The sequence below is a fragment of the Chiloscyllium plagiosum genome, unplaced genomic scaffold (genome assembly GCF_037043375.1).
Source record: "Chiloscyllium plagiosum isolate Xiang-an unplaced genomic scaffold, Cpla_swu_hap1 HiC_scaffold_9, whole genome shotgun sequence".
In the NCBI taxonomy this organism is placed as follows: Eukaryota; Metazoa; Chordata; class Chondrichthyes; order Orectolobiformes; family Hemiscylliidae; genus Chiloscyllium; species Chiloscyllium plagiosum.
This window is the reverse complement of record NW_028270147.1, coordinates 52,659,763-52,677,399: the sequence shown is the minus strand read 5'-3', so window position 1 is coordinate 52,677,399 and position 17,637 is coordinate 52,659,763. Positions and strand designations below refer to the sequence as shown.

The following is a 17,637-nucleotide window of genomic DNA, read 5'->3' as shown; positions in this document are numbered from 1 at the left end:
TAGTCAAGCCTCGTTCTAATAATATCTGTGGGCATCAGTGATGAAGGAGGGGAGAGTTCTGCAGTTCCTTTATTGAGTATTATTTGCAAGTGAGGTATTGAGGATGGTGATTCTCCTGAATCTTCAGAAATCATTGTCAAAAGCATATTTAAACTAATTGAGAGTAGCTGCAATGATTCCTTTATTTAGAGGGCTGTTGAACTGGAGTCTTGGAGCTCAGTCTAACTGTGAGGACTGAGCAAAATGTGCATAAAGCAAGTTAACCAGTTTGGGAGAGAATGGAGAATGTATAGTGTGAAGAGACCACGTGAGGAGTATGTTCCTCATTATTTTCTCCATGGCAACAACTTAGCCAATCAGTCAACTTGCCAAACAATCAGCACCATTTCCCCTGCAGTATAAAGCGTTATGATGGCTTGAGATTTGTGTTATTGTGTTTGTACGATGAGTGCAAGGTGATAAGCTTCAACAATATGCCCCTCTTTTCAGAAAATGTCAGCACTGTAATAGGAGTGCAGGCTGCCTAATTTGAGTCTGAGTCAGAGATTGCATTGCAGTGAGAACAAAATTGCCACCAGTGAGTACAGGTGAGCCTTCAATATTAATACAGAAACAAATGAGAGTAGAAGAAAGATGTACAGGGAGGGCGAACTAAGCTTGTGGTTTTTACAAAATCCTAACAGCCAGCTTCCCGTTACATGAGCACAGTCCCAGGAATACGTTTCCTCTGTCTGCCCTTTAGCTCAGAGAGCACAGCATGGATGATGATCTGAGGAGTTGCAGAAAACAACATACAAAATGGGGGAGAAAGGAATCACTTCCAGTTCTGGCTTTCCCAGTCTGGGCACAGCTTGAAACTCAGCTCCACTCCTGATATGAATCCCACCTTAGCATAATAACAAGCTTCATTCACCAGCTGCGCAAATCGCATCGGCCTTTCTCTTTGCAGTCTGCTCAGTCCCAGACTCCAGAGGGGAGATTATTTTGAAGACAGTCGAAAGAAAGTCAGATCTGACCACATTAAAGCATTAAATTACAAAAAATCCATTGCCATTGACTCCCACCATGTGGAAATCTTGATGCTGGCAGAAACATTCTTGGCAAAATAGTGATGCATTTATCAGGCTTCAATTTTGACATCGTGAGCCCCTGTGGTGGCTGTAAAATTTGCACAGGGTGATTACACTGTTTACTTGTGTGAGAAGAGAAAAGAAAAAGTTCACAATATTTTATATCGCAAAGAGGCCTCCTGGTGGGCCCCACAACATGGTGCAAATTGCACACTTTTTTAACACACTTCCTTTTTTATTAATTGTGATGTTGAATTCATGCCACTTAAAGAATGGTGAAAATAAAAAAAGTGTTAACCTTTTTCAGTTAAACAAAATGCTATAAAGAACAATTGGATTCGGAAAGAAAGTTGCATGTCAAATAAAATTGAAGACAAAAACATTCTAATAATTTTCTTTACAAAATGTATAACTCTACATCTCACCGAGTATTTCTTGAGTAAGAAGCAGGAGCTGCAAATTACAAGTTGGAGACAGTGGTATCGAAGGTTTCTGACAACACAACATTTGACACAGCTTCTGGAAACTGTTGGACAACAGCGCAAACTGACACATGCTCTGATTATTTGCTCCCTCTGGAGCCATCTGACCCACATAATCCACCCACACAATGATTGCTCTTCAAAAGAACCTTAATAAAAATTGAAAGATCTGCAGATGCTGCAAATCAGAAACAAAAAACAGAAATTGCTGGAAAAGTTCAGCAGGTCTGACAGAAATCAGAGTTAACATTTTCAGTCGAGTGAGCCTTCCTCAGTAGGGTTGATCCAAAACGTTAACTCTGGTTTCTCTCCACAGATGCTGCTAGATCTGCTGAGTTTTTCCAGCAATTTCTGTTTTCGTTCAAAAGAACCTTTTAGTTGTAAAGCATTTGGGATGTCCTAAGATTGTGAAAAGAACTATGTAAAATCAATTCTTTCTTTCTATGCATGATTCACTCTGTAAGGACTGTAAAAGCCTATTCGTTGCAATTTTTCTTCTCATCCTCCAACATCATGGTCATTACGTTTCTGAATTTTAAGATCACAAAGGAATTTTGAAAACTAGGTAAATCTACATAACTAAAATATAGAAGAAAAAAGAAAACAGAAAGATGCACATTTATATGTCATCTTCACAGCTACAGGACCTCCCAAAACACATTACAGCCATTTAAGTATAGAATCTCTATTGTGCAGATAGAGGCTATTTAGCCTATCAAACCTGCACCAGTCTTGCAAAGTGCATCTGACCCAGACCCACTATCCTATCCTCATAACCTTGCATTTCCCATGGCTAATCAAACTAGGTTACACATCCCTGATCATTATGGGCAATTTAGCATAGCCAATCCACCTAACCTGCACATGTTTGGACTATGAGAGGAAACCAGAGAGGACCCAATCAGACATGGGGAGGATACACAAGCTCCTCACAGGCAGTCACCAAAGGCTGGAATTCAACTCAGGTCCCTAGTTCTGTGAGATAGCAGTGCTAGCCATTGAGCCACCCCAAGTATTTTAGAAAAATCAGACAGAGGTTTTTCACAAGCTTTTGCTGTCCAACCAAGAGCAGAATTCCACCTCATATGAATGGGCAGTGTAGACACAGAACAGCACAGTACCAGTTGGATGGGCAGTGTAGACACAGAACAGCACAGTACCAGTTGGATGGGCAGTGTAGACACAGAACAGCACAGTACCAGTAATGGACAATTAAGTAGCTGCTGTTCTAATGAAGATCCATCCCTTGATTCGCAGAGCTACCAATTGAATCAGAGAACTAACCATGCAGCAGTCCCTGTAGCAACATTAATAAAGGTGGTTATTCAGGGTTGCATGCTAAAGAGGAGAACATCTTCTAAGGCCAGGTAAGAGGAAGTACAGATGAAATGTTTCCCCTCGCTGGGGAGTCTGAAGGTAAGGGATACAATTTCAAAAGAATACTGAAAGGCCTGAATAGAGTGGATATTGAGAAGATGTTTGCATTAGCTGGAGAGACTAGGACCTGAGGGCATTGCCTTGGAGTAAAGGGAAGACTCTTTAGAACAGAGATGAGGAGAAACATCTCCAGCCAGAGAGCAGTAAATCTATGGAATTCATTGTCACAGAAGGCTGTGGAGGTCAGGTCATTGAGTATATTTAAGACGGAGGTAGAAAGGTTCTTGATTGTTTCACATCAAAGGTTTGGGATCAAAGGTTACAGGGAGAAGGCAGGAGAATGGAGTTGAGAAGCTTATCATCCATGATTGAATGGTGGAGCAGACACGATGGGCTGAATGGTCTAATTTCTGCACCTATCTCTTAAGATATTATAGTCTGAAAATAACAGGGATGCCACTTAGGTGAATGTTTAAGGACTATTTTTAAGATAAAGATCGATAGATTTCTGATTGCCAGTGTCATGTCAGGTTGAGGATGGGCTGAGTAAAATGTGTTACAATGTTTGATCAGCCATGAGTATACTGAATGATGAGGCAGGTTCAAGAGGTTCCTGCATTCCTAACAATAGTAAAGTGCTGGAGGCACACAGTGTCCATTAACTGGTTTAACTAGTCCCCTTCTGGTCAGCATGGGACTCTGCTGCTGAAGTTCTACCCTTAGAATAACCTTTGATGATGAGAAGTTCTGGGATTCTCCTCCTAGTCCTGCTGTCACCTAGTTATTAGAGGCCCTTGTCGAAGAATGAAGTTAACATGAGGAGCAGACATGACAATGTCAGAGTCATGTATGAATGTAAAAATATCAGGAAAAGGAGCAGAATCTTTACCTCATCTTAAGAGAATGTATTAAAGATCCAGCTGGAAATAAACAGTTCTTGCATAAAGAACACAGACCCAAACAGCATACTTTTAGCAAATTAAACAGTTCCAAACTTAGCATAGCCAACAAAACAAGGTGATAGCAGAAATGGAAAGAAGACTCAATGAAGTTAGCAGTTGAAGAGCAAGTCAAGATTAAGATGAATGGAAAAAAATTTTGAGGACTCACCAAGACTTTGAAAACACCACAGGAGCAGCTGCAGCAAGCTAGAAAACAGGCCATGAGCAAAGACCCACAGTATTCAACTGAGAAACAGACACCTTTGCACATGCACAATTAGCTCCTGAACTCAGAAAATTTTTGCACATGACTATGGCTTAATTTATGTCACCATACTACCCTCAATCAAGTGGAGAAGTTGTGCGAGGGGTCTTAACAACTGTTGAAGAAAAAGACGTCAATCTTGCTCTGTAGATTTATCAATCTTCACCACTGTATAATGAGTTGTGACCAGAATTACTAATTGATAGGAGACTGAGAACTCAGGTTCCATCTCCACTATACTCATAAAAAACTAACATTACAGAAAACAACCACAAAGAGTGAAATAGTGAAAGCAACAACAAACATAAAGCAGGATCAAAACTTCAACATCAAACAGCTTGCAGGGCAGTTGCCTGAGCTGAACCCCAGACAGACAGCTTGGGTGGATAACCAACAGAGAGTAGATATAATTATTGAAAAACACCACAACCAATGTTACATATGGTTAAGACAGACCACTGAATTATAAAGAGAAAATGTAATGCATTGATATATTGAAAGAAGAAAGCAATAGAAACTTTGCCTTACAGCTCAGAAGAAGAACACTCACACTGCCAGGCAGGGGAATACAGAGCATCTTCAACATCAAATGAGATCAGAGCCAGGCTGGTATAAAGGCTGTAGAGATTAAACCTGTGATTCTGTGTTTTTGAGGAAAGGCATTGAATGGAATATGTTAGGAACTAAGGGTTGGCAGGAGATATAGAGTATACATGAAGATCTGACATGGAACAAAAACTCAAATCTTGTCTGCAGAGAATGTAAAGAACTTTCTGCCAATAAAGAATTCTTGCATAAAAAAGAACCTGGAGTCAAGCAACATATTTTTGGGGACTGAGTTGACCCAAACCGAGAATATGGTTCAAACACTCTTGCCTTTCAGTCCATAAGCAGAGTACTGGTAAAAGCCAGCCCATAGTCACTGCTTCAAACTAAGAAATATAACAATCAATCTGCACAAATTTGACAAATAATCTGTTTCTGTGATGTTGATTGAGGGATAAATATTGAGCAGGACACCTGGGATTAACACTGTTCTCCCCCAAAATAATGTTGAAGGATCTTCTATGTCCAATGCAGAAGAAATGGAGGGCCTTGGCTTTAATGTGATTCCTGCATTGAAACCCTGAAGTGGGACTAAAATCACAACCTTCTGATTTCAGAGGTGAGAGTACCAACCGTGTCACATGTTTCTATCTGCCTCAATGGGTTAGATTTTACTTTTGCTCGATTATCTTTACACCAGCAATAAAGCTACTAATCTTACTTAAATTTATCAGCAAGCTGGATGGCCTCCTGATTGATCCCACCAGATTGAACACTGAGATCTGCAGCTGCCACCTGGAAAGTATCACAAAATCATAGAATGGATCAGTACAGAAGGTGGCCATTCATTCAAAAATGGCCATGCTGGTTCTCTGCAAAAGCAATTCACCCAGTGCCACTCTCCCATTTTCCCTTAATAACAATCCAATATTTTCCTTTTTAGAATATGATCAAATTCCCTTTTAAATGGCATGATTGAATCTGCCTCCGTCACGCTGTCCAGTATTACATTGCAGATCCTAACCAATCACTGCAAAACCAGGATTTCCTCATGTCGTTCTTGCTCCTATTGCCAACTACCTTAAACCATGCCCTGTGGTGCTCAATTCTTCTACCAATGAAAACAGTTTCTCTCTATCCAATATCCTGTTGGGTTGCTATCACAAAGGATGCCCAGCAGCCCATATTATATCTATGGATGCCAGAGGAGCAGACCTACTCCCTTTGGGCCCAAAGAATAATTAAATATTTACTTCTGGCTTCAGCACCCATTCAATGACAAGATCCAATTTGAAATGATCATCAGGATAAATGCAATCTATCACATTCAATGCCTGGCTGTAAATGGAGACTATTATTAGTATTAACTGGACTCGTACATGGTACAAAGGACCCTCATGACTTTGGGTGGATGTCACCCCTACCTGATTAGTTGGGCAGCTGAAAATCATTGAAGACCACTGACATTTATAGTTGTTGGTAACTTTAACAGCAATAATCTTAATTTTGTGAGCTGGGCAGAAATTATAATAAGAGGATTCCAAAATACAGTAATGGAAAATGAAAACTTGGAGGTTGATATGCATTTGAAGAGTTTAAAACAGAGAGAGAGAGATTCAGCTTCACTCATAGAAGTCATGCCCTAGCTCTATACAATTTGTTATTGAGGCTATTAGTTGATTTATTGCAATACAATTGCTTGTGGTAACAGTCAAGCCATAATACTAATACAAATACTAATACAAATACTAACATTCTGTCTCAGTGGTTTATTGCAGGTATTTGAACTTAGCAGAAAATCTTTAAAATTTACAACATTCTGGTGCTCTTTTGAGTTCTTACAACAGAAATGCAACATAGTATAATACTGAAGGAGAACGTCAACCCATCAAGACTGCACCAATTTTTGTTTGAAGAGCAGTTCGGTTGGTCCAATTCCAACAGCTGTTTTTCCATATTTCTGTAAAGTTTTCTCTTTCAAGCATTTATCCAGTTCCTTTTTGAAAGCTACTGTTGCATTTGCATCCACCAGCCTATCAGACAATGCATTCCAAATCGTAACCACTTGTTGTGTAAAACAATGTATGTCATTTTGTCTCTGGTAATTTTGCAGTTCATGTTGAGTCTGAATGTTGACATCTCAGCTTTTGGAAACAATTTTTTTATATTTATCCCACCTATTGTAACTTTCATAATTTTCAACATGTCTCTCAAATCTCCTCATAACCAAAACAAATGGATGCTGAGCCACGTATGGAATATTAAGAAGATAAATAAATATCTCATAAAAGAGGTAGGCTTAAAGGAGGCCTTAAAGAGAAGAGAGTAAGGTCAGGACCAAGAGCCAGTGTAGGTCAACAGAGGCCTAAGTGAAAATAGTAAAGTGAAAATAGAACAACTGCAAACTCACCGAGTTGGACAATGGAGGAGAGACACTGAGGGAGACCACCTTAGCACAATCAGTTCAAATCCATGTAATGTGATCACGAATGATGAGGGATAATGCATCACAATCCCAGAAAATATCAGTTTTGGCATTGGCGATGACCATTTTGCTGCTAGGCAAGGGTGAAGCTTTATATTTAAGAGAAAGAGAGGCATAACTGTTGAACACAACAGCATTCATAAAGAATTTCTCAAAGAATAGGTCACTGTTTTCAAGGATAGAAATATTATCAAGTTATCAAGCATCATTGCATGAATCAAATTATATGAATATTTTTAAAAAGATCATAGTACAGCAAATTGCACGTATGCATTGTAGGAAATGAATTTGATGTAGTGGATAGACTTCACAATCCATACCTATATAAATTTTTGTTATTTGGCAATGGGGGACATTACAGATATTCCTAATCTCATCCTCATCAAACCACTTCATTTATATGTTTTCCAGCATGTGTTATCAGATAATGGTCAGATTTGAGAATGTTGATTCACTCCCACGTCATTTTTCATTATATAATCGTGAAGAATTTAGGAGTATTACTGATTTCCTTCCAAATCAAAAAATATCTGATAACTTTTTTTTAATCATTTACAAAATGTGGGCATCACTGGTTAGGTCAGTATTTATTGTCCATCCATAATTACCCTTGAGAAGGTGGTAGTGAATGACTGAGTCAATGGCAAGACTCAGGGACCTTGGATGACAAGAGAATTGTGACCTCAATTAAAAAGAAAAAGAAAACACATGTAAGGTTTAAGAAACTGAAGACCGACAAAGCACTCGAGAAATATAAAGAAAGTAGGAAGAAACTTAAACAAGGAGTTGGGAGGGCTAAAAGGAGCCATGAAATGACTTTGGCAGATGTGATTAAGAAAAATTCCAAGGATTTTTATACATATATAAGGAGCAACAAAGTTGCTAGGAAAAGGCTAGGTCTACTCAGGGACAAGGGAGGAAATTTGTGTGTGGAACCTGAGGATGTGGGTGTTATCTTGGCCATTACCTTGCATTGGTATTCACAAAGGAGAAAGATATGGTGGATGATGAGTCTTGATATCATCTCAAACTTACTTGTCAGGCTACCTTACATTCTCCTCCAAATCATTTAGGGGACCCATCACTGATGCCCATGGAATGCCACAGTACAGAGATCTCCAGTCAGAAAAAGACCCTTCCACCACTACCCACTGTCTTCCATGACCAAGCCAATTTTGGATCCATCTTACCGGTTCACCATGGATCCCAAGTGACTTCACCTTCTGTAGCTTAAACATTAACATACAGAGGAATCTGGACATACAGGTTCACAGTTTCCTGAAAGTGGCAACACAGGGTGGCCAAAAAGAAGTATGGCATGCTTGCTTTCACTAGTTGGAGCATAGCAAATTGACAAGTCATTTTACAGATGTAGAGTACTTTAATTAGGCCACATTTGGAATATTGCACACTGTTCTGGTTGCCACACTACCGGAAGGATGCAGAGTTTTTGGAGAGGATACAGAAAAGGTTTACCAGAATGTTGCCCTGTTTGGAGGGTGTTAGCAATGAGGAGCGATTGGACTAACTCTGTTTGTTTTCACTTGAACATCGGAGGCTGAGGGGTGACCTGACAGAAGTTTACAAAGTTATGAGAGGCATGAATAGGATGGATAGTTGGAGTCTTTTCCAGGGTAGAAATGTCAACTATTAGGGGACATAGCTTTTAGGTAACACGGGATGAGGGGAGGAGTTTAAAGGAGATGTGGGAAACAAGTGTTGTTACATAGAGACTGTAAAGTGCCTGGCATGCACTGCCACTGGTGATGGTGGAGACAGAAACAATAGCAATGTTTAAGAGGAATCTTGACAGATACATGAATAGGCAGAGAATTGAGGGATACATACAGCATAGAGACAAAAGGTTTTTAGTTTACAAAGATGTTATGTGTTGGCACAGTCTTGGTGGGCTGAAGGGCCTTTTCCTGTGCAATGCTCTTCTTTATTCTAAATGCTGCACTGCAGGTGGTGTAGGAATACCATAGAGCTGTATAGATAGGGATTCCAGAATATTAACACTGCAACAGTGAAAGAACAGTGGTTCCAATTCAGGTTAATGTGTGATTTGAAAGTGATACTTGCAGCTAGCTATGTTCCCATGTATCTGCTGTCTTTGTCCTTTTAGATGGTAAAGGTTGAAGGTTGGGATGGTGCTGAAAAAGGACCTTTGGAGTTTTTTGCCTTGCATTTTGTCTATGATACATACTGTTACCACTGTAGGTAGTAGAGGGATTGAATGTGGTGGATAAGGCAATAATCATGAGAGTCACTTTGTCCTGGGCGGTGTCGATCTTCCTGAGTATTGTTGGAACTGCAACAAGTGCAACAGACAAATGCAGAGTATTCCACCAAACTCCCAACTTGTACCTCATAAATGATGAATGGGATTTGGGGAGTCAGTGCATATTTTACACATCACAGAATTGCTAGCCTCTGACCTGCTCTTATAGCCACTGCTTTTATAATGGGTGGTCCAGTTCAGTTGCTAATCAGTGGACGTTGATAGTCGGGGAAATCAACAAAGGTAATGGATGTCAAGAGAAGATGGTTAAATTCCCTCTTGTTGGAGCTGGTCATTGCATGCCACTTGTGTGGCATGAAGTCACCAGCCACATGATAGGACAAGCCTGAATGCTATCAGGTCTTACTGCAGTAAAGAAAATTAGAGCGTAAGGTACATAATGTGTATAGACCTTATAAACCTTTAAGAATTCTCCACAATTCAATAAGATCATGATTTGTCTTTTACCTCATCTTTAGACCTTCCCATATTATCTCCTTAATTACCCTTAACACCCCTTAAATATCTTAGCATTCAAAGATGAATTGATCTCTAACTTAAAAATATTGAATTGCTTAAAGATAAAGCTACAAGTAAAACAAAATGATACAGACTTTTTGCATCTGTTAACACCAGCGAAGTCATAAGTACATTTAGAAACAAATAATTTAAGACTTTGCTATCCCAAGTGCACAGGGAAAATTTTTATCCAATGTGATTTTTTTTTAATTTGATATCATAAGATGTTTAACAAACAGACAAAAACTTCCGTTCTTTTTTTAATGTAATAGTATGAGAGAGAAACAATGCGAATCTCTCTTAAATATGTTCTCAAAATCTATTTGAAAAAGAAGGATTTTCATGTTTACAGTGATTTTCATTATCATCAGATGTCTCAAAGTATTTTACAACCACAAAGTACTTTTAAAGTATAGCCACTGTTATAATTTAGGAAATAAAGCAGTCAATTTGTACAAAACAAAACGCCCACAAATGGTAGTCAATATGACTAGATTATCTATTCTTGCAATGGTTTTGAGTTATAAATATTGGCCAGGATATTAGGGATAATTCTCCTTCTCTTATTCAAAATAGTGATGGGATCTTTTACATTTACTTGATCAAGTAAATCGATCTCATATTAATGTCTCATCTAAAAGACACCACCTCCAATAGGATGGAGTGGTCTCAACAATGCCTTTTATGTAGCAGCCCTAGTATATGACCCAAATCCAGAATCTTGTAACTCAGATATGAGAGTTCTATCTGATCAATGGCTGACAGTAATTCAGAAAATCGTCATGATTTTTCATTTGAAGAGTAGGTGACAATATGTGTATTATTGTATTGAAGTTATTGATTTGCTAAGAACAATAGCTTTTAAACTAATGACAGAATCAAAAAGCAATTCAGGCACATTTATTTTGCTGGAGAGTGTGTGTATTACTGATAAAAGTCAGTCTACATCTCTGACAGCAGTATAAATGTAGTCTGCTCTGATGTTAGAACACTTATGATTCTTGGTGGCTTTTGGGCTAGCAAAGAGCTAAACTATTGATGTTTGACCAACCCAGGCTGTTCGAGTGCTATTGCCATCACTAGTCAGTGTGGAGCTTTGTAAAGCATCGAATAAGTAATGGCCACCTGTGTAATTTGTGACTTTAAAATAAAGTAGAAATGAGTGTGAACAGTAACTGCTTACTGCTATGGAAACTGACCTGCAATATAAGTATACTGTGGTTTCTACGGTGGCAAGAGTATCAGGCAGATCACTTTAAAACTGTACAAATGCAGCATTATGTGACAGACTCACTGGAATCTAATCCTCCTGCCCTTCAATTGACTGCACTCTCTGCAATGTTTATAGCTCAGTTAAACCTTTATTCTGCTGTCTAATTTCCAGAATATTTAAAGCTTATACTTTAATCAAAATAGTAAAGCATCAAATGTACCTGTACATATTTATTAATTTCATTTTATTACTTTTAGCATTTAAAATCAACAAACTAAATGTACCTTTTCTATGATAAAAAAACACAAAAACATAGAAGATATGGTCTGTAAGCCAAATGGCACAACAAAATATTCCAAAGATGCCCGTTTTCGAAGTGCAGGAAACTTTCTTAAAGAAACATTTTAGCTGGGAACAAGAGTTATAATGGATTTCATATAAAATGTTTTTCTCCCTTGCTTGGTTCAATTTCACTACTTAGTATTGGTACATTTCATGATTGAGTGTGGCTTGGGCATATTAAATTTAAGCATAGCAAGTGCCATCATCTGTCTGAGGGAACACAACTTTAAACATGGCAGTAATATTCAATAGATTTGGGAGAACTATCACTTCATACATTATGCATGACAAATATTCTTAATAAGTTGTCTTGTTAACTCTTAATCTATTGGAATACTTGTAATAGTGGTGGAACTGTGGATCAGGCGTTTCTCAAGCTGGTTGTCAAAAACTAATATTGGTTGCTGCAGAACTTTCCGCAAACCTGTGTGGGAACACATTGCAATGAATTTATTCAATTGTTCCACAGTTATGGAGAATCTAATCAGGCAAGGTATCCACATTATTGATCTGAAATAAATGATCTCACATTTCCAAACAATTGCTTTTCTCCCAATTTTCGTGCACTTATCTAAAATAAGTCTACTTCATTGGTGTTTTCCTCATCTCATGTCAGAGTTGGAAACAGAATAATTATTAGAAGTTGATGTCTATGGATAGTGAATAACTCTACTCATTGTATCACCAGACTGCCAGTGTGGTGATAACTAGGTGGACCTTTGACTTTTCTCATCAAGCAAGTTCTATGATCCTAAAAGGTTTGTGACCTCAAAATGTCAAATTAAGCTCAATACATTTTCATTGGAGTTATATCACAATGTAATAGGTCAGCTGTATCAATAGGACTTTATTTCTGATCCTAAGCAAGAAAATTATGAGGATTGACCCTTTCATAGCTGAGACATTGTATTGATTGGTAGTGCAGCAAAGGTTAATTGGAAGGCTTTGTTTTCACTAAAGTTGTACTTTTGATCCCTTCATAACTAACTGGTTCAAAGGGCAAATGTTGTAGTATTGGCCATACAACATGAAGATTTTATATTTCATCTCAGTTTGGTGTCATTCAATATAAATTAAATACAGTTAAATACCAGTTCCAGATAACTATGAGGGATACACACATACAAGTCCAAAATAGTTTTACTTCCATTCCATGCAAAATAATGAAATTAATTCTCAGTAAATTCTCTGTAACACAATAGCCTAATTAACAGAACTAAATATGGAGTCAGGGAAGGAACATCCTGTCTAATCAACCTACAAGCAACTGACAGCCCAAATGCATTGCTGGAAATGCTATGACAAAACGTCAGACTTCAAAACTGCATCTGACAAAGTTTCAACTAAACAATAACAGCATTGGGAATTCACAGTTTTGTTCTTTATTTGTTTGTGAGATGTGGGTGTTGCCAGCAAAGCTAACACTTATTGACCATCCCTCACTGCTCTTGAATTGATTGGCTTGCTCAACAGAGGGCAGTTAACTCAACTGCGTTGCTATGGATCTCAAGTCACTTGTAGACTGTAAGATCATAAGAAATAGGAGTGGAAGTAAGGCCATTAGGCCCATCAAGTCCACTTCGCCATTCAATCATGGCTGATGGTTATTTCAATGCCACTTACCCGCACTCTCCCCGTATCCCTTAACTCGTTGCGAGATTAAGAATTTATCAACCTCTGCCTTGAAGACATTTAACATCCAGCCTCCACTACACTCCATGGCAATGAATTCCACGGGCCCACCACTCTCTGGCTGAAGAAATGAAGGTCAGACCAGGTAAGCACAGAAGATTTCCTTCTGAACAGCTCAGCTTTTGTAACAATCAATGCAATCAATTGTTTTTACAACTGTAAGCCTTATAATAAGTAATCAACTAGAAGTATAGAGTAACATGAGTGTTTATTGGAGGAGTTATGGCAGAGTGGAATAAGTGCCAAATGGGACATATAACGTAGATAACAATCACAAACCAAATAATTAATGTCAACATGTGAAGAATGAGGAAAGATTGAATTTTTCACTGTGGAAATGAGACATCTCAGAAGTGGAGGCAAATGACATTTTTAATAGAATTGAAATTATAGATTAGAATATTGTTTTAATTTAAGTACTGATGATGAAAGTGCAACAAAATCATAAAAACTGAATTGAGGATTGATGACAAGAAATTCTGCTTTCCACTGAAACCAGCTGGCAGATGGAATAAGCTTCCATGGAGTAAAACCATGGGAGTTTTTAAAGAAACAGTTGGATGTTGAAAAGGGGAAACTTTAGGATCTTTCTGGATATGTTAATTAAGATGGGTCAAATGAAAAAAACAATCTGTAAAAATCTTTAAACAATTTGCTAGATACCATCAAGCAAGGTAACTGGTAGAATGCTTTATTTGGCTTCTGCTTCTGGACTCCGAAGGAGCACAATGTTTCCTGAAATTGATAGCTATGATACCTCCTGGAAAGGAGTTGTGTGAAGGCAGAATTGAATTCATTGCTGAATGGCCTTTTGACAGTGCTTTATCTCTCTGGAAGAATAATTGATTGGGTAAGGATCTATCGTGATGTATATTCAAAATCCTAGAAGACAATGCTGAAAAACCAGTTTGCACCCAAGTTTGACTGCAGACCGCTGCAAATAAAATGTGCAAACAGGCATGCAAATTTGATTCACAACATCATCAGGGCTCAAAATATATGATTTTTCCAGATGGCAGTGTCCTGGTCCTAATGGTAGAGTCCTGGGAGTGCTGTAAAACAGAGAGCTAGGGGTTCAGGTATTTAGTTCATTGAAACTTGTGTCATAGGCAGACAGGGTGGTTAAAAAAAGGTGTTTGGCGTGCTGGCCTTCATTGTTCAGACCACTGAGTTTAGGAGTTGGGAGGTCATGTTGTGGTTATACAGGACATTGGTGAGGTCACTTTTAGAATATTGTGTACAGTTTTGGTCATCCTTCTCTAGGAAGGATATTATTAAATTAAAGATGTTGCAGAAAAGGTTAACAAGGATATGACCAGCTCTGGAGGGTTTCAGTTAGAAGGAAACGCTGGAAAGGCTGGGACTTTTCTCACTGGAGCATAGGAGGTTGAGGGGTGACGTTATAGAGATTTATAGAATCATGAGGGGGCAGAGGTAAGTTGAATAGCAAAGATCTTTTCCTTATGTTTGGGGAATTTGAAACTAGAGAGCATAATTTTCAGGAGAGAGGAAAAATGTAAAAGGGAGCTAAGGGGCAATGTTTTCATACAGAGGGTGGTTCATATGTGGAATGAACTGCCAGAGGAAGTGATAGATGCAGATACAGTTACACCATTTAAAATTCTCTTGGACAGGTGCATGAATAGGATATGTTTAGAAGGATATGGGCCAGATGCAGACAAACAGAACTAATTTAGTTTGGGAAACTTGGTTGGCAAGGACTAGTTGGACCAAAGGGTCTGTTTCCATGTTGTATGATTCTATGACTCTAGGATGAAGGGTAGCTGTTGCAGAGGAGTGGATGGGGTGTGTAGTGTTGAAAGTGGAAGCAGCTTGTCTGCAGTAGACAGTAGTGGCCATAAAAAGCCAAGAGGATGGCTACTCCTCTTGGCTTAATATTCAGGTAATTAACATTTTATTTGGTAGCTGCATTTTTTTCTCTGGGATGGATGGTTTGAAGACAGAAAAAAGCCAATCAAGTGCGTGACCTAAAGCAGGCATTAAATCTGCCATTTGAATTTGTAATAGGTATGTACCTCATTTCTGGCAGTCACCTAGGAATACGGAAGATCATCCTAATCAATATGGCAAATGATACATTTTCTATGCACTTTGGTCATGTGCAATAAGTCATTGTAACTGGAAAGTTGCAGACTTATTCACAGCCAGAAAATGTGTGCAATCCATCTGTGCTTATCTTTTCAGGTTTATTTATTTTTATAAAGAAAGTGAAGTTATTTATATGTTAAATGGATAAGATATTGGGAAGAAGTGAGAATCACTTTCATACTTTTTCTCCCTTTCAAATCATGGAAAGTTCTGCCTGAAGTCAGCATGAGCTTGCTTGACTGTTGTTCTCTACTTTTGCATGTAGGAAGCTTGCAAACCTCTGGTGATTATAGCAGAAGTACTGCACAGCATCCGATCATAAATATCCTTATGTATTAATCATCTTGTCAGCAGATAAACTAATAGTCCACCAAACCAATAGCAAAGTACTCCTTTGCTGGAAACGTGAAATAAAAACAGAAAGTTCTGTAGAAACTCAACCAGTCTGGCAGCATCAGGAGGAGGAAAAAGAAAGAGTTAATGGGCTGAATCCTACCAGCCACTGAGCAATGGGACAAGCAGGAGGCTGGAAGAGCACAGCAAGCCAAGCAGCATCAGGAGGTAGAGAAGTCAACATTTCAGGTATAACCCTTCTTCAGGATATTCTCCATTCCTGAAGATGATTTATACATGAAATGTCAGACTTCTCCACCTTCTGATCCTGCCTGGCTTGCTATGCTCTTCCAACCTCCTGCTTGTCAACTTTGGATTCCAGCAGCTGCAGTCCTTTTTTGTCTCTAACTGAACAATAGGGGCATGAAGAGAATGTTGGGAATCATATGAGATCAGAGGTAAAGAGATCCCTATTATTGAAAGCAAAATATTTTATTTTTCAATCAAGCGTTGAACAGCAAGATGAGATTGTCACTTATAATTTGCAAGAGGCCTATTTGTTTTCTTTAAGATCTTCATTATTATGTCATGTCACCTGGATAAAAATGGCCACAATTTGCCAGCATGGAAGTGAGAGTTGTAACCTGGTGACTGCAGCTTACCACTTGCTCCTCCAGCCCTCCACCAGTAACTAGCATCTCAAGGCACACTCCATAGGCAGTGTCTGCACATACCTCCTATGATAGCATTTGAAGAAGAGCATAATCTTTTTGGTGTCTTGGCCAGAATATTTCTGTCAACCAACAATACCGTCTTATGATGATTTGGGGGATTTTGTTATGCACATGTAATAACACTTATTAAACCTTAAAAAATCATTAATTATATGGAAAAGATTTTAGAATGTTTATCATAGATGTGTTAAGATGTAATATGAATTGTTCCTGCCTCAGCTCATTTATTGCTGAATATTTCAATCATGATGTTGATATCTTTCTACTCTACTATTCTTGCTTACATTTACCTGTTCAGCCTCTTATCTTACACCTGGCAGGAGCTTGAGCACATCCAAACCTCAGCTGCCCAAATCATAACTCACATTACATCTGTTCACTCATCATCCCTGTACTTTCTGAGGTATATTAGCAACTGGTCCCGTAATGCCTCAATTTTAAAATTCTCATTTTTGTTTACAAATCATTTTTGGCCTTGCAGCTCCTTGTGCCTGGAAAATTCCTGCAGTGTTACAAACCTCTGATGTCTCTGCTCTGGTTCAATTCCATTTCAATTGTTCCATTATTGATAACGTACACTCCTCTGCCCTCTGCTACTCTTTCCTCCTTCAAGATGCTTCTTAAGCCTGAACTATTTGAACAAGCTTATGGTCATCAGTCCTACTTATCTCTTCATGTAACTTAGTGGTCAGTTCAATTTGATCATGTTCCTCTGAAGGATATGGGAAAAAATAAATGCGAAATACTATTTGGATCTAAAATAAAAGCAGCAAGTGCTAGCGAAACTGAGCAGGTCTGGCGGCACTTGTGAAGACAGAAACAGAGTTAACATTTCAAATTCAATTATTCTTCTGTTTCTCTCTCCACAAATGCTCCCAGACCTACTAAGTTACTCCTGCATTTTCTGCCTTTGTATAACTACAAGTTGCTGTACATTCTTTTTAACTTTGACAAGTTCCTTTAAGTTTCTTGTTTCCAGCTAATTTTCTGTGGTTTGAGTTGCAGATAACATTAAAATTTAATTATAATCCTAGCATATGATTGTAAATCATGGAAGTAAAACTGGAACTTCAAGCACAAATTTCCATCTCATTATTGGCTTCTCAATTTTGAGTTTGCTTCAGCATACTGAAATTTATTGAATGTGATTGTGTAAAAGCAACACCAGTTCAAGCCAGTCCACTGGCAGAAGAGCAAAGAGGCTCTGCCTTTGATATGAAGATCACAGGATGAAAATAGCTTCATCTA

The 17,637-nt window shown here is 38.4% G+C and overlaps 1 protein-coding gene and 1 long non-coding RNA gene across 6 annotated transcripts in view; one reads left to right on the top strand and one right to left on the bottom strand.

The window, feature by feature from the left end:
* The window catches only part of LOC148149145 (uncharacterized), a 64,372-nt gene extending 62,808 nt beyond the window's left edge, over nucleotides 1-1,564 (bottom strand). The window contains exon 1 of the long non-coding RNA XR_015758042.1: nucleotides 1,496-1,564. This is a non-coding gene — a long non-coding RNA (uncharacterized LOC148149145). The remainder of the gene's footprint in view (nucleotides 1-1,495) is intronic.
* The window catches only part of nfia (nuclear factor I/A), a 732,109-nt gene that overhangs the window by 155,412 nt on the left and 559,060 nt on the right, over nucleotides 1-17,637 (top strand). The window lies entirely within an intron of this gene.